Below are 23457 nucleotides of genomic sequence, written 5' to 3' on the forward strand. Positions count from 1 at the left end.
TTTATATTCCTAAATGTCTTGGGATTATGCCAACATTGATAGGAAAAGGGCACTTGCTGATGTATCTATTATTTTACAAAGTTGATAGTTAAATCCATGAATGTGAATGTGGGTACTCAGGAGAAAAACAAGAGCTGAAGGACAGAGCTTTGTAGGATTACTAGAAAATGGTAGAAATAAAGAGAAGCTAGATAGTCGGAAAAGAGGATGGTGTCAATTAAAGCCCAAAGAGAAGAGGGAGTCGAGGAGCTCCGAATGACTGACAGCACTGAAGGCCCAGGCTGACGGAGTAGAAAGACAATGTCAAATAGGACCTTAGATTTAGCTCCAGAAAGGTCAAGTAACATTAGCAGAAAGTAGGATAGAAATGTTAAGCAAGTCTTTGTTCAGCTTGAGCTCCATGTTGTTTGACAAGGCCACGAAGAACCCAATTTCCTTTGCATATATAAAATGCTTTCTAGAAATCAGGCTATCATACAAGTCTCTCCATATACGAAATGACTTATTAATAGGGAGGAAAATGCCAGCAATGTAGAAAATCCACAGAAGGAATTGGATTCAGCAGAGGATGCTTGGCATGTGACAAATATGTTCTGCGAGTATGCTGTAGAAGTGGGGGGAAGTAGGCAGAAGAAAATAAGCTGAACTCGTCCATAAATGACAAAACGAGAGAGGATGGCTACACCATGTTTTAACAAGCAGTTCAAAATGACAAGTGCAGTGAAAGCCTAAGCTTGCTTACTCAGAAGTAAGCCTCACTAAGCTCATTAGAGGTTGCTCTCTGGTAAGTGAGCTTAGGATTTCACTGTTAATGTGCCTCTATTTCACGGACAGGAAAAAGAACAGCCAATGAATACTGTATAATTTGTCCAATTGGAATGAATCGTAATCAGCAGGATTTGATGCATCACACCCACAGGTGCTAAAGAATTCAGGAGACAATGACTACAGAATGGAGAAACATGGGGCTTATTGAGAGCGAGGACAATAGGGATCAGGGTAATAAGGCCAAATTAGTGTGACCTGGATATCTGGGAAAACCATTTGTATTTTATGGTTACTGATTTTTATTTTTATTTTCCTTTCCATATCAGAAAAGTTTTGCGATAAGTTGTGATTGCACATTGATTTATTTTTGATTATAAAGTAGAGAAATGTTGACTGGTGGGTATATTTTTGGTGAAAAACCCCCAGATACTCAGATTGCCTCAAAGAAGATGGAGAATAATTGCTCTCTATAGCTTCTACAGCAGCCTACAAGAAGGAAGCCGTAGTTTTTCCCTGCTGGAAGGCAGATTTAGATTAGATTATATAATAAATTCTCAGCAGTGATACAAGTTGACCAATGGGACAAGCTTACCTGGAGAATTTTAAAATCAGCTTTTGATGTTTTTAAGATGAGGCTGAACATCACTGGCTGACATGGTTTAGCTACAGTGGACCCTGCAATGATTCATATGATTGGGCTAAATGACTTTCAGTATACTTTTAGGACTGTGGTTTGGCAATCTGAGATGAAAAGAAAAAATGTGTGTTGGTTTATTGACTATTCAGATGGACACTTGCACAACTATTATGCAGGAACAATGAAAGCATATCTATGATGGAAAAACAGCTAGATAATCTAAGGCATCTGCCTGTGGCTTCATGTGAAAGGAAGACAGTTTTTGGAAAGTCTGGTCTTAGGTTTCACCCTTATAGACAGTGAACTTAGTTTACATGCAAATGATTCACTATGTTGCTGATGACAGAATATGGTGGCACACCATTTATTAATATACTATCTAATTTAGAATATGTTTCCTTAAACTGTTTTACACTGGGAAATATAGAAACAACTACACGCAGGTCCCGGGTGGCACTGTGGTCTAAACCACTGAGCCTCTTGGGCTTGCCAATCGGAAGGTTGGTGGTTTGAATCCACAGACGGGGTGAGCTCCCGTTGCTCTGTCCCAGCTCCTGCCAACCTAGCAGTTCGAAAGCATACCAGCGCTAGTAGATAAATAGGTACTGCTGTGGTGGGAAGGTAAACAGCATTTCCGAGCGCTCTGGCTTCCATCACGGTGTTCCGTTGCACCAGAAGCAGTTTAATCATGCTGGCCACATGACCCAGAAAGCTGTTTGTGGACAAATGGCTGGCCCCCTCGGCCTGAAGCGAGATGAGCGCCGCACCCCATAGTTGCCTTGGACTGGACTTAACCATCCAGGGGTCCTTTACCCGTTATACTTTTTTTTTTTTTGCACTTAAACAAGCCTTACTTTTTGTGTTTTGCTGGTCAGTGGCAGCTGTTTCTCTGAAAAAACATGGTTGGAAGGGGTGGGAAGGAAGAGGGAGAGATTGGACAAATAGAGAACCTTTTTTTATTTCTTTATTTGCTTTTGCAAGCTTTCATTTCCTGGGTTCTCCTGGGTTTTTCCATTGTTTTGGAGTCAAAATTCCATGGTTGCGAACACATTTGAAATTTCCTCATAGGAATCACTGGAAATTGCTGATTTGCTATGCGAACGCTCACCTAATAAATGATTTCCTGAGAATGCATTGTGTTTGGATAGCAGGACCTACATGTTGTTGTTTTTTTAAATAATAATTGAAAAAACGAGTCTTTGACGCGTATTTCAGTTGTAAGACTTCAAGTGCCAGCTATCCCTCTACTTTTTGGTTTGGCTGGGTCACATGACAGCTGATGAAAATGGAAATTAATAGTACGTATTTTACAAAAGATCACTGCAGATGGTGACAGCAGTCACGAAATTAAAAGACGCCTGCTTCCTGGGAGAAAAGCAATGACAAACCTAGACAGCATCTTAAAAAGTAGAGACATCACCTTGCCAACAAAGGTCTGTATAGTAAAAGCTATGGTTTTCCCAGTAGTGATGTATGGAAGTGAGAGCTGGACCATAAAGAAGGCTGATCGCCGAAGAATTGATGCTTTTGAATTATGGTGCTGGAGGAGACTCTTGAGAGTCCCATGGACTGCAAGAAGATCAAACGTATCCATTCTTAAGGAAATCAGCCCTGAGTGCTCACTGGAAGGACAGATCGTGAAGCTGAGGCTCCAATACTTTGGCCACCTCATGAGAAGAGAAGACTCCCTGGAAAAGACCCTGATGTTGGGAAAGATGGAGGGCACAAGGAGAAGGGGACGACAGAGGATGAGATGGTTGGATGGTGTTCTTGAAGCTACCAGCATGAATTTGATCAAACTGCGGGAGGCAGTGGAGGACAGAAGTGCCTGGCGTGCTCTGGTCCATGGGGTCACGAAGAGTCGGACACGACTAAACAACAACAATTTTACAAAATTCAACCCGAAGTGGCTAGAGGTAAAGTCTTTCATCTTGATCAAAAGAAGTCAAACTGATATAGACTCCTTGTGCAGAATGCTTTGCTCCGAGAAGCCTTTGGCCTCTGTAATGGTTCTAGGGGTTGCTCGTGCATAAGTTGCCGCCACTCCTGGCTAGGTTACCTGGTTGAACCCTTTCTGTCTGGACAGCCTCTAGCTGCGTGGCTGCCTCAGTCGCTGGCAGAATCTGTCAGTGGGCGTTTCTTGAACTTCTTTTTTTTTTTTTTATAATATATTTATTAAAGTTTTCAAATAAAGCATATATTAGATAAGCACTTATCATTGTCCATTTAACATCTCTCAATTGTTACATGGGACTCCCCCACACCTCCCGCATACACTTACATCATTATTAAATTAATTTCAAACAAATTATCATTTAACTCATCTTAATTAATAATCTTAATTTGGTTTGACATATAATTCAGCCTTAAATCTAATTTAATGGTAGACAATTGTCTGCACTGGCATCCAATTCAGCACTCAGCCAAATTACAATATTTTTGTAAATAAATCTTAAATTTCCTCCAGTCTTCTTCCATCCTTTCTTCTCCCTGGTCTCGAATTCTGCCGGTCATCTCGGCTAATTGCATATAGTCCATCAGTTGCATCTGCCATTCTTCCACAGTGGGTAGCTCCTGAGTTTTCCAATTCTTGGCAATTAATATTCTTGCTGCTGTTGTTGCGTACAAAAAGAATGTTCTGTCCTCTTTTAACACACTCTGGCCGACAATACCCAGGAGAAAGGCCTCTGATTTCTTAGTAAAGGTGTATTTAAACACCTTTTTTAATTCATTATATATCTTCTCCCAAAAGGCCTTCACTCTAGGGCAGGTCCACCAGAGGTGAAAAAATGTTCCTTCATTTTCCTTACATTTCCAACATTTGCTATCAGACGAATGGTATATTTTAGCCAGTTTAACAGGGGTCATGTACCATCTATACATCATTTTCATCACATTTTCCTTCAACGCATTACATGCAGTGAAGTTCAGCCCAGAGGTCCACAACCTTTCCCAATCTTCAAACATAATATTATACCCAATATCCTGCGCCCATTTTATCATTGTTGATTTTACCATTTCGTCATGTGTGTTCCATTTCAGCAGCAAGTTATACATTCTTGAAAGTACCTTAGTCTTAGGTTCTAACAGTTCAGTTTCTAACTTTGACTTTTCCACTTGGAATCCTAGCTTTTTGTCATTTTTAAACACTTCTTTAATCTGAGCATAGTGTAACCAGTCTCGCACTTTGTCTCTCATCTTTTCTAAACTCTGCAATTTCCAGTTGTCACCATCCTTTTCTATTATCTCCCAATATTTTGGCCAGTTGGCCTCCATATTGGCTCTTTTCCGAGCCTTAGCCTCCAGGGGTGACAGCCACCTCGGAGTTTTATTCTCCAGTAAGTCTTTATATTTTGTCCAGACATTAAAAACTGATTTTCTGACAATATGGTTCTTGAAGGCCTTATTTATCTTAGCTTTATCATACCATAAATATGCATGCCATCCAAACGCATTATTAAAACCTTCCAAATCCAAGACATCCGTATCTTCAAGAAGTAACCAATCTTTTAACCAGCAGAAAGCTGCAGCTTCATAATACAACTTTAAATCTGGCAGGGCAAAGCCCCCTCTTTCTTTCGCATCTGTTAATATTTTAAATTTGATTCTGGGCTTTTTGCCCTGCCAGACAAATTTAGAAATATCTTTCTGCCACTTCCGGAAGCACTCTGTCTTGTCTACAATCTGCAGTGTCTGAAACAAAAATAACATTTTTGGCAATACATTCATCTTGATGGCAGCTATTCGGCCTAACAAAGAAAGTTTTAGTCTTGACCAACTATCCAAGTCTCTCTTAATCTCTGACCAACATTTTTCATAATTATCTTTAAATAAACTCAGATTTTTTGCTGTTATGTTTACCCCTAGGTATTTAACTTTTTTAACCACATTTAGTTCTGTCTCTTTCTGAAGCTGTTCCAACTCAATATCTGTCATGTTTTTCCCCAAAACTTTAGTTTTTTGCTTATTTAACTTAAATCCTGCCACTCGACCAAAGTTTTGAATCAGTTGTAGTACTCTTTTCAAACTAGACTCCGGCTCCTGTAATGTCAGAACTAGGTCATCTGCAAAAGCTTTAAGTTTATATTGTTTCGCTCCGACCTGAATCCCTTCCACCAACCGGTCCCCCCTAATCATATTCAGGAGCACTTCCAGAACCGAAATAAACAGTAATGGGGAAATCGGGCAGCCTTGTCGTGTACCTTTTTCAATTTTAAACTCTTCTGTAACCACATTGTTAACTATCAGTTTAGCCTTTTGTTCTGAATATATTGCCTCAATCCCGTTCTCAAACCCCCGTCCCACTCCCATTTCTTTTAAATTCCCCTTCATAAATTTCCAAGAAATGTTGTCAAAGGCTTTCTCCGCGTCTATAAAAATTAAAACTGCTTTAGTGTTTATGTTTGTTTGTAAAAGTTCCAATATGTCTATGATGTTCCTTGTGTTAGTAAACATATGTCTGCCCGGGAGAAAGCCTGCCTGGTCTTTATGGATTATCTCACTTAAAACTTTCTTAAATCTTCGTGCCAAAACATCTGCAAATATTTTGTAATCCACATTTAAAAGGGAGATGGGACGGTAATTCTTGAGTTGTGTCTTTTCAGTTTCTGACTTTGGAATCAATGTGATAAATGCTTCTTTCCACGATTCAGGCGCCTTCTTCCCCTCCATTATTTCATTACTGACCTCCAACAAAGGTTGTATCAAATAATCCTTCAATGTCTTGTAGTAGTTAGAGGTCAGTCCATCTGGCCCTGGTGATTTGCCCTGTTTCAGACTCAGGATGGCCTGTTCAATCTCTTGTCGTGTTATTTTGCCATTTAAAATTGTTCTATTTTCTTCTGACAGCTTTGCTAATCCATTTCTCTCCAAAAATTGTGTAATCTCTATTTCATCTTGTGGCCCTTGAGTATATAACTTTTTAAAATACCTCTGGAAGCACTTTCTAATCTCTCCCGGGTTCTGAATGTTCCTTCCTTCAACCTCTAAGTTTGTTACTGTATTTAATCTTTGTCTCCTTTTCAACTGCCAAGCTAGCAGTTTCCCACATTTATTTGCCGATTCAAAAGTTTTTTGTTTCATTGTTTTAATCTTCCATTCTATTTCCTGATTTATCAGCTTGGAATATTGCGCCTGATAAAGTTTGATTTCTCTCAGAATCGGTTGGGACTTCGGGTTAGATCTTAACTTCTTCTCCAACTCTTTGATACTTTCCAGAATTTTATCTTTCTTTTCATTTTGCAGTCTTTTCTTTAAGGAATTCTGTTGAATCAAGAACCCTCTCATCACAGCTTTACTTGCATCCCAGATAGTTCTTTTTTCCACCGTAGTGTTCAAATTAATCTCAAAATAGTCCTTTAAGGTTTTTTGGGCCTTCTTTACAATTCTTTGATCTCTAAACAGGCCATCATTCATCTTCCATCTAAAGGAGCCGATTGGGATCAATGTCATATCCATTCTCAAGGCGTTATGGTCGGAGCATGTTTTGGGGCAGATTTCCACCTTCCTCACCTTAGGTGCCAGACTTCTAGTTATCCATATTTGGTCGATTCGTGTCCAAGTCAGTTGAGCTTCAGAAAAGAATGTTCCTTCTCTTCCCAGGGGGTTTCTAACTCTCCAGATGTCAACCCAGTCCATATTGTCAGTCATTTCAAAAAAGGTCTTAGGTAGTCTTCCCTCTTTAGTAATGTTCTGGTTCTGTGACTTATCCATATTTGTTGATACGACCCCGTTCATGTCCCCCATCATGATGACGTTGTTGTAATCCAGATAATCCAGCATGATCTCGTGCAACTTCTTATAAAAATCCGATTTTCCTTCATTTGGAGCATAAATTCCTAATATCAAAATTTTTTCTCCTTGATACTGTACTTCTATTGCGAGGATTCTTCCACTTTCATCTTTAAAGAGAAATTTTGGTGAAAGGCTCTCTTTTGCATAGATCACTACACCTCTCTTTTTAACTGTATCCGATGATATAAATTCTTGACCAAGCCTTTTATTTATTAACACCTTTCTATGGAGCCTAATCACATGTGTTTCTTGTAAGCATATAATGTCCAATTGTTCCTTTTTTAAAATATGAAAAATTTTAGACCTTTTTTCGGGACTGTTACAGCCATTTATGTTCCAACTCAAAAGCTGCAGAGACATCCTGGATAGGTCTGGTTATTCTTTCTGGGGTGGTACCTTGTTCTCCGGTCCTTGAGGATCCGAGGGGGCGGGCTCCCCTGGAAGTTCTGGCGCTGGCAATCCAAGTCCTTTGTGGAGGTCTTCTCCGTGTGCTCCCAAAAACTTGTCTCTATCTTCCACTGTTTTGATTTTGATCTTTCTCCCTCTGTAGGTAAAGGATAATCCTTGTGGAAACTCCCACCTGAAGATAATTGCGTTGCTTCTCAACAGTCTTGCCAATTCCGTGTAGTTAGATCTAAGGTCCAGCAACTGCTTAGGAATGTCCTTGTAGATTTCAATTCTCTTGCCCAAAATGTCTAGTGACTTTTCGTAGTGCAGGCCCAAAATCTTGTCCCTTTCCTCCTTTGATCTCAGTGTTATCAAACAATCTCTGGGCTTCTCTGTCCTTCTGACTCTGCCAAGCCTGAAAGCAGATACAATTTTAAAGTCTTTTTCCTCTAACTTCCAAAACTTGGCAAATTCCTTAGTTAGAAATTCAATAAAATTATCTTCTTCCACCTCTGGTATTGACCGTATCCTCAAGTTGGTCTCCCTGTTTCGCAGTTCTGTCATCAAAAAGTAAATCTGATGTTCTCCAACTTGTTTGCTGAGTGGTCTTACTTCTTTCTCAAGTTCTTCCAATCTTTGACTAGTATCTTCAGCCAGTTTACGATTTTCACCTACAGCCTCCTTTAATTCTCCAATAGACTGGGCATTCTGTGCAACTTGTCCAGTCAGCTTATTTAAGCTTTCTGTGTTCTGTTCAATTTTAGCTGTATGCAAATCAGCCTTCTTGTCCAGAGCCTCCAGTTTCTCCAAAATTTTCTCCAAGACAGAGCTACTTGTCCCTGAAGCCATATCTCCCAGGTGCAGCTCCTCTGTCTCACCCTCCCCTGCCTGTATTAGGGAGGCCGCCTCTATGTCTGGAGGCAAAGTGGAAGGCAAGGCCGGCACAGAAGATCTACGCTGTGAGGCTGCAGATAAAGTTAGAGTTGTTTGTTTAGTCCTTCCTCTTCTCCTTGCGCCACTCATTCCAAAGTTATCTGTAATCCAAGGTCAATCCAAGTTGTTCCCATGAGAAAGCAGAGTCCCAGATGCAATAGTCAAACAGAGGCCGGGAAAGGGAAAGTAAAACAAAGTCACTGCTGTAAGTCCAAAATCCTCTAGAGGGAGCTTAATACGTCTTCAGGGAAAAGATCAAATCCAAGTTAAACTTATAAATTTAAATCCATGTCTATCGCCTCCACAATGTATTATTTTTAGCAGAGTAAAACTTAAAGCAAAACAGTGTTTCTTACAGTGCCTTGACTGCAACAGTTTCAAAGTATCCAGTTCCAACTCAGAATTTTCAAAACCTGAATTCAATGTATCCAAAGTTGCAAACTGGTGCTCATCCAGGCAGCTCCAGCACCAGAGATTCTTATTTATTTTATAATCCACTGGTGCCACAGAAGAAGGATATCAGTGCACCCCGAATATGACCAGCAAAAGTCAATAGCTCAAAGTCTTTCACTCAGAAAACTGCTTTAACAGGGTGCCAGCATTTAGTTAACGCATAACTTTTTGTCTCCACTCCTCCTGCTCTTTGCTTAAAGTTCAGTATAGCGGGAGATGGGCTTCCTGCTTATCCTCACTCCGTTTTCAGCCAGATTTCAACTTTTTAAAAAAGTTTTAAAAGTTTCATAAAGTTCTCAAAAAGTTTCAGAAAGTTGACAAAAGTTTCAGAAAGTTTTCAATGTCCAAATTTACTCACGGGTTGTAGTTTCCAAAGTTCAGAAAAGTTGCAGGAAGAAAGGACAGCGCTGACCGGCAACAGCAATGCGGCTTCACTTCGCTGTTTGCGCAACGACCCACAGCGCCGCTACCCCCTCCGCGATCCGGAGCCCCTTACGGGGTCCCTTCAACGTTTTGGGGGCTGCTTCTGGCGCCCGCCGGGTCCCGAGACCACAGGCTTCTGCCACCTGTGGTTTTCCTGAATGGGTCTCCGCTTCGCCGTAGCGGACGACCCGTTTACAGCGGAGCTCCCTTCTCCTTACTCGGAGAAGGCAGCCATTACCGGTCGCGCCGCCTCCGGAAGTCTCCCGTTTCTTGAACTTCTTCCAGCAAAGAAGTTCTTTGACGCCAAGTCTCCTCCTACTCTCCCTGCGCAGAAGTCTTCTGCGCAGGGAGGGTGTGGGCAGCAGAGTACCCGTACTCTCTCCGCTGGTCTCCGGCGAGGAGTCTTGGAGCCTCCTCTCCGATTCCCCCATCTGCCCCCCTTCTCCACTGGTGTTACGCTGATTTCCTTCCCCAGCAGATGGGCTGCCTCTCTCCCTACTGGGACCCTCTCCGGCATCCCTCTGGAGCCTTCCCTCCGCCTCTAGCTCCAATGGCAGTTCCCTGACAGCCTCCATGCAAGGCAGCATGGAGATGGACAGTGGAGGTGGATGGTTACATGACATCTGTGGGTGGAGGTTGAGTTGGACTTCCAAATGGTACCCACACATCATCACCCAGGCCAGGTGGTGAGTAAACAGGCAGATCAGGCAAATGAAGGGCCATTCTGGACCTGAGGCCCTCCGTAGTGCCCGATCTGACTTACCACTGGTGCCAGACATGCCTATTTCTCACCAACTTTAGATACTCTAGTTTGTCAGGGTGACATTTTGTCAACTGAAAGAAAGATGCCCAGTGCTCTCCTAGATTGCCAAAAGTCCATAGGTTGCCTAAGTGTGGTTATTAGATATAGTAACACCCATAAACAATAGCATTGGAACACTTCTTGCTGAGAGATAAAGTATGACAGACAGCACAGGAAACAGGAACGGGATGGAATTTGGCCTTACTGAGTGATGCAGTAGTTGTGCATGTTTTCATTATAAAGATAAATCTTGTTAGATTTAACTTGTGACTCAGTTGCCTGACACAGTTATTGACACCTGTGATATTGCTATGTCAACATTTTATATCTCCTGTTTGTATAGGTGAAATTGCTGTGTATAGGTCACCTGGCCTTCCTTGGTTAGAGTTAGAAAACACATTTGAAGGAGAGAATGAAACCAGCAAGCAGAAGTTATTAAAAGGACAGAGCCCCCCCCCCAAAAGAGATGAATGCTTCTGTGAAATCACATACACACACACAAACACACAAAATTTCAACAGGCTAGGATTTTGGATTCAAAGCAGGATAATGTTTATAGGCACCTCTAAATATCCCAAATGTGGCAAAATATAAGATGGATATAGTTTCCCCAGCCCATTACCTCCTTAATCTTGACATCCACCTTCCTACCCTGCTTGTTCTTTACATACCTGGAGGAGCTCTGACCATTTGCATCAGGTTGTGGGATGTTAGATGACTGAGATAGGGATGGGGGAATGGACAGGAACTTATGCAGCTGCTTAATTTCCTCTCAGAAGCTGTGTTTTCCCATTTTGAACCTGGCATTGGTGAACCTCCCAAAATAGGGATGGAAATCTGTGGCTCTCCAAGTATTGCTGGAACAACAGCTCCGATCATCCCTCCACTGGCTCCTGTTAATAATGGGTGTTTCTGGTCCGCAACATAATTAAGGGGTTATTCTAGTTGTTTTAAATATAGATTTGCTAAATATAAGGATTTTCTGTCACATGGGATCATTTTATTATATGATCAGATAAGTGAAAAAACACAACCATTAAGTCTCCCCCCGCCATATATACAAATTAGAAGTTATATATACCTGTAGTATATATAGCTTGTCAGAAATAAATCTTTTAGGGTGGCAGTCCCAGTGCCCTGGACTGTTCAATGCCTGCTAAACACTGAATTGTTTCAGCAAACATTTCTAGCCAGCCTTATTTTTAAATTTTGCTGATTTTATCTGTATTCTGATTGTTTTATTATGTCTACTTGTTTTTAAAGTTTGTTGTGTGTTTTTTGTATTTTTGAGTAAGTATTTTATAGTGTTTTAGGTAAACTGCTTAGATTTTTTTTTTTAAAAAATAAAAATAAACAGCCTATAAATTGTGTTAAAAAAAAATAATGTCACAAGATAAGTAGAGATCTAACAATATGTGAAAGTTTTTTTCTTTTCTTTTCTTTTCTATTTGGACAAAAGGATCTGATCTCCAAAATGTATAAAATATTGGTGGAGAAATGCACGAACATATATAGCCAATTAAAGGAAAACTGGGAGAAGGAATTTAAGACGGAGATCAGTGATGAAAAGTGAGTTTGTAAAAAATCAACCAAAAGAATTGTTATAAAAATATTATATGAATGATATCATCCTAAATTATTGACCTTAATTTCTGGCATGCACTTGAATTCCTACCACAGAGAGGTCTGGAATTACCATTGTAATTAGGGTTGGTGTTATGTACTAAGCTTGGATCCTAGAACAATAGGCAGGTAGGATCCTAGAATGCAGCAACTGATTGGCTTGCAGGAGAAGACCAATACGGCTCTAGGAGGAAGTAAATCAGCTTATTAGGCTGGTTGGAACGTAGAATGCAACAACTGATTGGCCTGCAGGAGAAGACCAATCAGGCTCCAGGAGGGAAGCTGAACCAGCCAATCAGATGGGACTCATTGTGTAAATGATGTATATAAAAGCCTGAGGTTTGGGGGGGAAATTCAATCACTGTTTTACAAGATGCAACAAAGAGCATGAAATCACTGCAGGACTCCGAGTATATTTCATTTGGCAAAGATGCAGTGTGTCTTGGGTGGTGGGGTGGGGGCAGAAACAGTAAGCTGGTCTTACCTCTTCTTTCCACAGGTAGATAAGGAATTTAGCCCATTCTCCCAGTTCTTCCTGCATAGGCCGTTTTTACAGCATTAAAGAATAAAGAATTATGTTTGTTTAAGTAAAAAACTCTACCACCTCAGAAGTTGTTTTGTAGTGCAACCAGAGGCTGAAGAATGAAAAAAAAGTATAGGTTTACTCACAAATGCATTATTTTATAATTTGCTGAGGCTTGCCTAATAGCATGATTTTTCAAAACTGTATACCTTCTAGGCCTTGTTATATTTGATTCACCCAGTATTAAAACTGCATTTTGCTTTGGTTAGCATTTTGTGGTTGCCACAAAAGCCTCATAGCAATGAAAAGTAGGGACTGAAATGAAAATCTGAAATGAAAATCATTAGTCTGCCTGAGATATCTCAAAGGGAACAAACACAGTGATACTTTGGACTGCAATATGTTATTCTCCAAATTATAACATTTGTGCCCAACAGAGGAGCAATAAGTCCCATTTACAGCCAAGGGAGTTAATCAAATAAAAGTTATTGAATGCACAGTAATCGTTAGATAGCTGATGGTAGAAATCTTCCATATATTGTGTAATTAGTATTAAGTGATGGATTCCCCCCCGTTCTATGTAAGCATGCTTGCACAGTTACATAGAGCCCAATAATAGAAAAATATATATGGCATAGAATAGAACTTTGAAGTGTATCTGTTATCTCTCTGGTAACACAAATATTCTTAGTGGGCTTTTTAGTTTTTATCTAAATAGCTCTTTCATGTTCTTTGCTCTGCTGAAGGTGAGAATAAATAAAAGCTTTTATTTTTGGTGCAAATGCATTGGAATATTGCTGTGGGTGTTCAGGAACAAATCTCAAGCAGAGAAGAACGAGGGAATTCACTTATTTTGAACTCAAGGGAAGCCAAAGAGTTTCTGCTTTTTGCTCTCATACTCTGTGCGCCTTGACACAGAGCTGCTGAGTTTCGATCTTCCTTTTGGCTCATGTCACAGAATGCAACAATGGAGAGAAGAATGAATATTATCACATGTGCTCTGAAAAGGAATGAAACAATATCTAAACACTTATAGTTAATATGGATTTGAAGTAGGAGGTTGTTTAAATGGCGAGAAAGTGAGCTGGGCGGAAGCATAACACGGTTGCTGAAATTCCTTTGGTTTTGCATTGCAATTAATCTGGGCCTGTCAAATTATTTTGCTACATGCTTGGCTACTAATCTGAGGTTACATCTACACCATACTTTAAAAACACATCTAATGCACATTTAAAGGCATATGATTATAACATTATCATTTTTTTTTTTTGCTGCAGCAGTGTGATGAAGCTGCAAAAGAAAGCTAATGCTATTCTAGGCTGCATCAGCAGAAGCATGGTGTCCAACTCAAATGAAGTAATAGTCCCATTCTATTCTTCCTTGGCCAGACCACACCTGGACTACTGTGTCCAGTTCTGGGTGCCACGGTTTAAGAACGATATTGGCAAGCTGGAACATGTGTAGAGGATAGTGACCAGGATGATTAAGGGTCTGGGAACCAAGCCTTCTGAGGAACAGTTGAGGAAGTTGGGCATATTTAGCTGGGATAAGAGGAAACTGAGAGAAGATACAATAGCCATCTTCCAATATCTAAAGGGCTGTCACATAGAAGATGGAGCAAGCTTGTTTTCTTCTACACTGAACGGTGCAGGAGACCTGAACCAATGGATTCAAGTCACAAGAAAGAAGATTCCTATTAAACATTTGGAAGAACTTTCTGACAGTAAGAGCAGTTCGACAGTGGAACAGACTCCCTTAGAAGGTGGTGGACTTCCCTTCACTGGAGGTTTTTAAGCAGAAGTTGGATGGCCATCTGTCATGAATGCTTTATTGGAGATTCCTGCATTGCTGGGGGTTGGACCACATGACCCTCGGGGTTCCTTCCAACTCTACAACTCTATGATTCTAAATCCTAGGAACTGCCATTAACCCCTCATGGAACTAGAATTCCCAATACCCTTAACAAACCACAGTTACCAGGATTTTTTGTAGAAAGGCATGCACTTTTGAATGTGTGTTAAATGTGCTTTAAATGTATGTGTGGATTTGACCTGAGAAGAGGACTAGGCCATAAATCCAATGGTTATCATGGACAAACCTGAACTGTGGCCTAGCAAGGCCTGTCTGTGAACTAATCCTACAGAAGAGGGGATGCTTTTTCTACTTTTGTGGGATATTTATGGCCCAGAACTCATAAAACAAGAAGGCTGCTAGGGAACTGACAGCTCCACATAAGACTTTCCTGCAGCACATAATGGGGGAAAAAATACATTGTAAAAACATTTGAAGTATATACCTCTCCCCCTCCAATGCCAGAATGGAAAACTTATTCAACTAGACTTTATCTATGTCAGTGAAAAATTAAAAGGTGAAAAAACCCTACTGGTTCAATGCATGCCCTTGATGAAATCAGATAGAGACTTCTGTGAATGGAACTTTAAATAATATCTCAGTGGTCTTTTGTTCATTTTCATATGTTGCACTTTTTATCTCCTGCAGCAACAGTCTTGTTGACCCCTTCAAATGCTGCCCTAGTCAATCACTGTAGGGCGCCAGCCTCATCATGCAATGACATTTTAACATCAGTTGTTTAAGACATTGGGAAAAGCCTTCATTTTTATATTCCCCTTTCCTCCTTTATAAGACATATGAAAGTACTGCAATTCCTACTTAGGCTGATCATTTGGGACTATTCGATTTTGCTAAACCGTCTAAAATTATATTTGGACAACTTCAGACCTGTCAATACCCTAGAAGAGTTTTGAAACCACGCATAAGGTTAGGAGGATGGAACGGGAAAATAGTTTAAACCTGGGGGGGGGGCAGTGAGAATCTTGGAAGTTGGTGCCATTGACTTTTGACAGGTATAATGGCCCAAAACAGGGAGCCATACTTAAACACTGGAACTAGTGGCAGACATACCTGGATGTAGAGCAAAACTTTATATATTATCTCTATAATTCAAGAATGTGTATTTTTATTTCTTGTGTGGGATTGATAGAACCCTGCATCTGGATGAGCCTCATTCATGGCATAGTTAGGAATTCATTACTCAAAAGCCTAAGGGTGAGTGTTACTATCATACAGTAATTTATAGATTTTTAGATAATTTCCCCCCTATCAGAGATACTAACCATTATTACTTATATTAATTTTGTCGCAGGTCATCTACACTTGGCCACTGATGAAGGCTAAAAGCTGAAACAAGTCTGGCCAAGGAGCACCCATTTTCAATTGGCATGTGCCTTATAAATAGAGTGTAGGAATGCTTTATTAATATGTGTTTGTAGTTTGCATTTTATTGAATATTAAATATCTATTGCTATGTTTGTAACTTCCTATTGAGCATTTTACCCTTATTTTTGTTTATTCTGTGATTGTTGTTGTTGTTGTTTTGCTAAGGAAAGCACAGCTTTTTTCCTTGTGGCTATATGATACATTACCAGAGGAGAAATGACCTCTCCGAAGGAGTGCAGAGAGAATAAACGCCATGGTGTATCTGCACCAGCATAACTGGATGCCTTCATCTGCCCCAGCTGTAACAAAACATGTTTCTCCCATTTCAGCCTCTACAGTCAGAGCAGGTACTATAACTCTCCAACAGATCAAATTTACCCCAAAAGGCACACTGCTCCATCATTTCCTGAGACAGACGGATGCCAACAACAATACAATACATTACAGCACAATTTGCTGCATCTTGTGGATTCTACAGCAGCCTTACATTCTTAAAGTTGGCAGTTTTTATATGACCAGTACAATACTTCTGCTCTGATCTCCTCGTGCTCAGTATGCAGAGCGGAGCAGGAAGGACCAAGGTTCTCACAAAAGGGAAATATGTGAAATTTTGAAAGGCATTTTGTATTTGCTGAGAGTGAATTATCTGGCAGCTTACCTGAAATGCAGGCTTCATTTAAGTTGATTAGAGTTTTGGGTTGACTAAAGTAATGTGATGGGATACATCTAGTACAGACCACAGAATGTAACCTTTCAGATGTCTCTATATTAGCCTTTAAAACAATAACAACATAAGGCTCTTCCTTTCCCCTGCTCGTTCTCACTTTATCAACTGGCAGATGGGTGATTTTTACTTGTTAAGGTGAATTGGCTTCTTACAAAGGCTTTTCCACTGCACTGCCATAAATCAGCTGGAAAAGATGGCTGTGAGAACAGTAAATCAGCACCCTGGGCCTTGTCATTTTACCATCCAGCCTGCATGCTGGGAGCCGACATTTGTTCCCAGCAACCGCTCAAGTGAAAAGGTGTTTTAAAAATACTATATATATATATATATATATATATATATATATATATGATTTGCACTTCTTTGAAACTTTGGAAAGGTGTTGGCCTGTACATTGGACTGTATTTTGCTTGAATAAAAGGGAGCTGCAGCAGCCTGCAGAGACATATTTATTTGAAACTAAGGGCGAAATCAGATGGGAGGTCTCAACCTTGAACATACTGATGTGCAAGAAACACTCCATGAGGAAGCTACGTAAGCCTGTGTAGAACTGGAGGTTTACTATTGCAGCATAGCTTTAGTCATGCACAGATTTAACTCGCCCAGTGTTGTGAGAATCCTTTACCGCAGGGATGGGGAATCTCACATCTGGTGGGGAGATGTGGCCCTCCAGACCCCTCTATCTGAACCGCAGATCTGTCCCCAGGTCACATCCATTCTCCACAAGCCACATCCCCACAGACCCTGCTCCTCGTCCTCCTGGAGTGTTTTTGCCAGTCTGGAATGAATGTGCCCTGGAACTCTGATAATGCTTCCTGCTTCTGTGGGTGGAGGAATAGACTGGGGCATGTGTAGAAACTACCCTACTGTAACATTGATGTCCTTTGCTCTGCTCACTTCTGTTCCTGCCCGCCACTGGCACATGACTCAAGGCTCAAGGCTTACATTTCTTGCATGTCACAGTTCCTGACATGAATCTAATTGCCTCTAATCCCACATGCATATTTCCAGTGCAGAGATGGACTGTAGCGCAGTGCCAGAGCATATGCTTTTCATGAAAAAATGGGTTCCACGTTCAGCCCCAGGCATCTCAAGATAATGGCTAAGAAAAATTTCCTGTCTGAAACCCTGTAGTCGGTGTCAACAATATTTTAGGTATGGAAAAGGTTTAGGCAGCTTCCCAAGTTTTTATATGGATATACAGTGGTGAGAGAAAACGAGCTCTGCATTTGTTCACTTTCCAATATAGTAATTATATATGTTTCCCACAATTGTATTCTACATCACATATTCTGTGGCTGAAGCTTGACATTCAAAATAGGTTTGATCAGTTGAATCCCAGCTGAAATTGTGGCTTGATAGCAAAACTGGGCACCAGAGGTTCTGAAAGAGACTAGATGTCGGATAACTTCAACTTGGGTTTTCAACTTCCACTTAGAGAATTGCACTATATATTTGAATCTTTTTGAGGCTCAGAAGATGCCTTCTTCCAAATATGTATTTATTTATCTGTCAGAATGCATATCCTAACTTTATACAAAAGATTAATGGCAGTTTACAACCCAGAAAGATAAGACAATGCACATCGATGCAAACATATTAGAATTCCTGCTTAAAGGCAGAAGCAGCATGAAATTAACTTTTTTAGAAATTTCTGCAAAGTCTCACTGAAACAAAACATTATTAATTGCCAATCTGAAAGCAAGCAGCAGTTAGGCCAAGAGGTCCTTCCTGATGAGACTATTCTAAATATTGAGGCTCAAAGCAGAATAAGCCCTGTTTCAGGTATCTGCTTGTCAGGGTTCAGCCATGTCCAGATCTGGAACCAGGGGTCTCTTTGGAGAAGATCTCCAACTCTGCCAGCAGCTCTGAATAGCCAGTTTAGTGTAGTGTTTAGAGTGTTGGACTAGGACTTGGGACACCAGGGTTTGCATCCTCACTCAGCCATAAGACTTACTGGCTTACCTTGGGCTAGTCACTGTCTCTTAACTTAACATAGCTTACAGGGTTGTTTTGATGGTAATATATGGAGAAGGAGGAGGAGGAGGATAACTATGGATGCCACCTTGAGCTCCGTAAAGGAAAGGTGTCCTCATAATCACCATCTCTCCTGCAGAATCAGAGGTCTCCTTACATATTACCTGGATTCCTGTCTGACATTTGTCCCCTGCCTCTCCCATCACCTCCAGCACCACAGGAACAGAAGGGATGGTGAGCCACACAGGAACTTCAGGGCCACTAGTAAAATGCCCAGTTGCTGCATGTGCAGCTATTCGGGACATGGGAGAGGCACATGTAAACACCTGCCTTTATCAAGGCCCTGCAGAGAACCAGGAAGGAAACCTCCATCTGCCATTATAAACTCTCAGTCTGAGCTGCTTTGTTGCAAAGTATCGATTCTCCATTGCAAAGCTTTCTTATATTAGGGAAATGGACACTAATTCCAGGTTGGGGGACTGAAACGGATTCAAAGAGAAATAACCTTCATTTCCTTGGTAAATATCAACCCAGCTGATGAACGGCCAACCTGTTTCTGCTTCTTCCCCAAAGTGGTTTGCTACACAAGAGATTTGTATAGCTAAGGAATGCACTCAATATCTCCTCTGGGCCAGTCCTGGTTGGTAGGTTTGAAACTATGTTTTAGTTTACTTTATTTATTTTCTCTCAGTCAACTAACTTTTGCTCCATCTCTTTTCATTTAGAAAATGTTGTTGGTTTCCACAATCTCTCTGGATGTCAGCCAGATATGCCTTACACATTGTAACCCTACCCATGTCTACTGCTGTTGAGTTCAATGGCGCCTACTCCCAGGTGAGTGGGCATAAGATTGATGTCTTGACAATGACATCTCTGTGAAACCGAGGGAACTTTGCTTGCAGTGACTGTAAGATCAAACCTTGACAGCGGTAAGAATGCTGAGATAAAAGGTCACTGAAGTCTTTGAAAGGTTTCAGAAAAGAAGTCGCTTAAAGTGTGACCTTCCTTTATTCCAGATCTTTGATATCCTATCAAATAATTATCATGCAGAATTCCTCAGAAGGATAATTTACTCAGATGGCTTTGGTTCCACAAAGGAGAATTATGAACTGTAATATTAAAAAAAAAAAAAAAAGACGACTCATGCCAGAAACAGCCCCTTTTTTGGCCAATGCTGAGTAAGTATTATCTCACTATTTAGCCAAGTCAATTGCTTTTGTTGTTAAAAAGGTCCCCCTCTTGGCTTCTAAGCTGCTGGATAGGCTTTTGTGGTGGGTGGGTTGCAATTTTAGCTAATGAGCCAGGCAGTGCAGTCTCAGTGCTTTGTGATGGCTTTAGTCGCATTTGACTTCATGCACGAATAGTCAGAAACCAGCCAAAAGGAAGGTCAGGCAACATGCTGATAAGGAAATAATCCTAAATCTCCATTTGGGGTGATTTCATTGCAAAAATGCTTACTCTTGTGACAAGGTCACATTAGAATTTGAATCATCGCCTTTCCTTTTGGCTTTCTTCAACACTACTTTGAACAGCTTCTTCCTGTTGCAGGTTCCTTTCAGCTATTCATGTCAAGTGCCGCTGAAAACCTGTGTTGACTTCCTGTTGTTGTTTCCCCCCCCCCTTTGGAGTAACTCCTGCTTTGATTACTAAACAAAACTTTGCACAGCTGATTGGCATGTGGGGCCTTCAGGTGTTATAACTGGACAACAGACCTGTCTGGTTCCCAGGTACATGAACTGCCCATAGCACAGGATATGTGATATGAGTGTGGACAGAATTTATTTACTTATTGCTTTAGAAAGTGATTTAGTGTTACAGACAAGGAGATGCTTGATTCCAAACACTTTGGATTAGACTTCACATCTAAAGTGGGGCCTTGGTTCACTTTTCTGAAGCTTTGTATGGCCCCTCCTTGACTGTAATGTGGATCAATGAGTATCTAATTCCATCCACAGCCACACACCCACCCACACACCCCAATCCACAGCACGAGTTTCACATTCCTGCTGCGTTCTTGATGGAGTAGACAACATTTTATTTATAAAAAATTGGAAGTGTGCACTAAAGTAGTACTTGGACCAATATACAGAATAGCTCTATATTACACTATTATTCATTGAGACACAGACCAACAAAATATTCAACACTGAACTTAAATGCAAGTAGGGGCAGGGTTTGGTGGTGCCACTGTTGCATCTGCAGCCCTGCTACTCGTGGCAGCTGTGGCAAAAGGCGTGGGATAGGGCAGGTGCATCATTCAGACCCAATGCCATTATGTGACAGCTTGGAATTCAGAAGATGCCAGGCCAACTCAGCAAAACAACCTCCCTGCCGTGCAAACACCCTGTTTGGGGACCTTCTGCTGCCTGCTGCCAACAGGTAGTCCATCACAGACACACCTGCTCATTTGTACATTTGGCAGCCAGTGAGGGGCTGGCTCAGTCAGGAGAACTGAGTGCAAGGACACAAATACCCTTCCAAAATGTCCATGATGCTTTGGAGCAGCTTGCTTTGTTTTGGACCACTTTGGACAAATCCCACTTCATTTTGGAGCAAGTCTGAGTACTTCCAAAGTGGCCCACTTTGGTTCAGTATCCAACTATTTTCTGAAGTGGATGCACACTAGGTAAGCTCTTTTGATTGCCTCATTGTGTGGCGAGATTTAATTGCTGGTCAGTAATGACCATATTGTAGTAGTGACATTTACAAAAAAAAAAAAAAAAAGGGAACAGCTCATCATACTTGGCCGAATGTGGCCACATGTCTTGATCTCAGACACACAAAGCCTCTGTATTTGTTTTTCAAATTCTTATTTATGGAAGTGTCCAAGTATAACAGTCAACTTGTAAAGGGACCATCAGTGGTCTGAGAGAACTGTAGGGGCAGCTCCTCACCCATCTTCCCTGAAACTTCTCTGAGGAAAGGTGGAAGAGAAGAAATCCAGGCCAGGGATCAGAGGAATCAATTCCGGAGTTAGCCTGAATATTTTGTACCATTTGTTTGTGTGAAGATTTTAAACCGTAAACCACCTTGGTGGCTGGACCTGATGTTGGAGTATCACCTTTTTTGTATTTTGCCCTGTTCACAGCCTAGCCTGTAGGCACTGGCACCCTGTAGTTCCCTATCTTCTTCAACCCTGAAAGGATACTATGTGAGATAATTGGTCATACTTTATGGGTTTGGTGAACCACTGTAGCCCACCTGCCTGTATTCCTTAAAAATTCCAGAGGGTCATTTCTGCCCCCAAGTTATTTGTAATGCTTTGTTGAAATCAAAGGTTCCCCCCCCCCCGCTCCGTCTCTGGATGGTTTCTTTCATTCATTGGCTTTCTCCCATGAGATTTGTATTGTAGATGATTCTGTACATTTATATTTAATACTGGAGAACTAACCAGCCATGTAGGTATTTATATGGCTCCAAAGTCATATGAAAATGCTTTGTACTGCTGAAATTGATGTTTATGCTTTCGCTGTCAGATACTGCATTTTCATTGCTGTTTGTTAAAATGTGTGTGTGTGTGTGTGTGTTTCTCCTCATGCCTGTGGAGAAATATAACCCATTTGGATTTGCCTAAGGATGAATTAACACATGCGTTTTTCATTAAACTGCTGTATACTTCTGATTCATGTAACTTTGTCACAAACACACCATATGTTTTAAACACATGACTTCCTCCAAAGAATGCTGGGAACTGTAGTTTGTTAAGGTGCTGGGAGTTGTAGATCTGCGAAGCGTAAACTACTGTTGCCAAGATTCTTTGGAGAGGAAAAAGATGGTTAATGCACTTCAATTGTATGGTGTGGAAGTGACCTTTGATTAAGCATGGAGTAGGTATAAAATTGGGATGCGGGTGGCGCTGTGGGTTAAAACACAGAGCCTAGGGCTTGCCGATCAGAAGGTCGGCGGTTTGAATCCCCATGATGGGGTGAGCTCCCGTTGCTCGGTCCCTGCTCCTGCCAACCTAGCAGTTCGAAAGCATGTCAAAGTGCAAGTAGATAAATAGGTACCGCTCTGGCAGGAAGGTAAACAGCGTTTCTGTGCGCTTCTCTGGTTCGCCAGAAGTGGCTTAGTCATGCTGGCCACATGACCCGGAAGCTGTACGCCGGCTCCCTCGGCCAATAAAGCAAGATGAGCGCCACAACCCCAGAGTCGGTCACGACTGGACCTAACGGTCAGGGGTTCCTTTACCTTTTAGGTATAAAATTGTGGGTTAAAGAACAACATAACTTGATTAAAAATTGCTGTGCGTCCCCCCCCCTTTTAAAGGAGTTTCCTATCTGTGCCTCATTACTTTCAGTGGAGGACCTAGCCAGCTTTCTCCCACTTGCCATTATGATTTGCTTTGTGTTGAATTTAGCATGATTTCTGGTCAGACAGGATGGTCATAGAAAGGAGAATGATGATCTTGTGAAAGGGCAGGCAACTGTGGGAAGAGTATGGGTAACTGACTAGAGCAGGGGTAGCTAATGGAGTCCTTTCCAGATGTTGTGAACTGTAACGTCCAACAGCCCCAGGCAATCCATGACAATGATAGAGTCCACAGTGTTTGGAGGATGCCATGTTGGTGCCCTCACAAGGAGAGCCACCTCTTCAACCTTCCAGATATTTGGGATTCCAAATACTACCATCATTGACCATTGGGCATGTTCATAGTGGCTGATGGGAGTTGTAACCCAAAACATCTGGAGCGACCTGGGTGGGAGTATCAGGATACAGATGGCTGACCAAAAATAGTAGTTATTATATTTTTATGTATGGTTTTTAGTGATAAATACAAGCATTGCTTTGTTTCTTGGGAATAAAGCAGATGAATATGTGAACATTCCAGCTATTTTACTGAAGCTATACTCCGCCAGTTTCCTTTTATTTGTTTTTCCAATTAGGTGTTTTCATCCGTTGGTTCTCACATGTTATCGTCACTGAAAATAAAAATAAATAAAAATCGGCACCTGACTTTTTCCTCCCCCCGCCCCCCGAGGAAGCAGTTCACATTGGCATCATAGCCATCAAAGCTGCGAAGGCACAGTGGCAAATCATTACCTTGGAAGAAAACATCCTCCTCCGTTTTTGTTTCCTTTTCTGCACAAAATTCTGAGACATTTTGCAGATGAAAGGTAGGATGCTAGACAGGAACTCCTTTGAGCTTTGCCTTTGCATTCAGACAAAAATCACTT

At 41.2% G+C, this 23457-nt stretch overlaps 1 long non-coding RNA gene across 1 annotated transcript in view; it reads left to right on the forward strand.

The window, feature by feature from the left end:
* LOC310759816 overlaps window positions 1-23457 on the forward strand; it is a 264296-nt gene that overhangs the window by 59238 nt on the left and 181601 nt on the right. The window contains exons 3-6 of the long non-coding RNA XR_014546521.1: window positions 11656-11765; window positions 15745-15926; window positions 19009-19117; window positions 19300-19461. This is a non-coding gene — a long non-coding RNA (uncharacterized lncRNA). The remainder of the gene's footprint in view (window positions 1-11655; window positions 11766-15744; window positions 15927-19008; window positions 19118-19299; window positions 19462-23457) is intronic.

This window comes from Podarcis filfolensis, assembly GCF_964270895.1.
Source record: "Podarcis filfolensis genome assembly, chromosome: 3".
NCBI classification, from domain to species: domain Eukaryota; kingdom Metazoa; phylum Chordata; class Lepidosauria; order Squamata; family Lacertidae; genus Podarcis; species Podarcis filfolensis.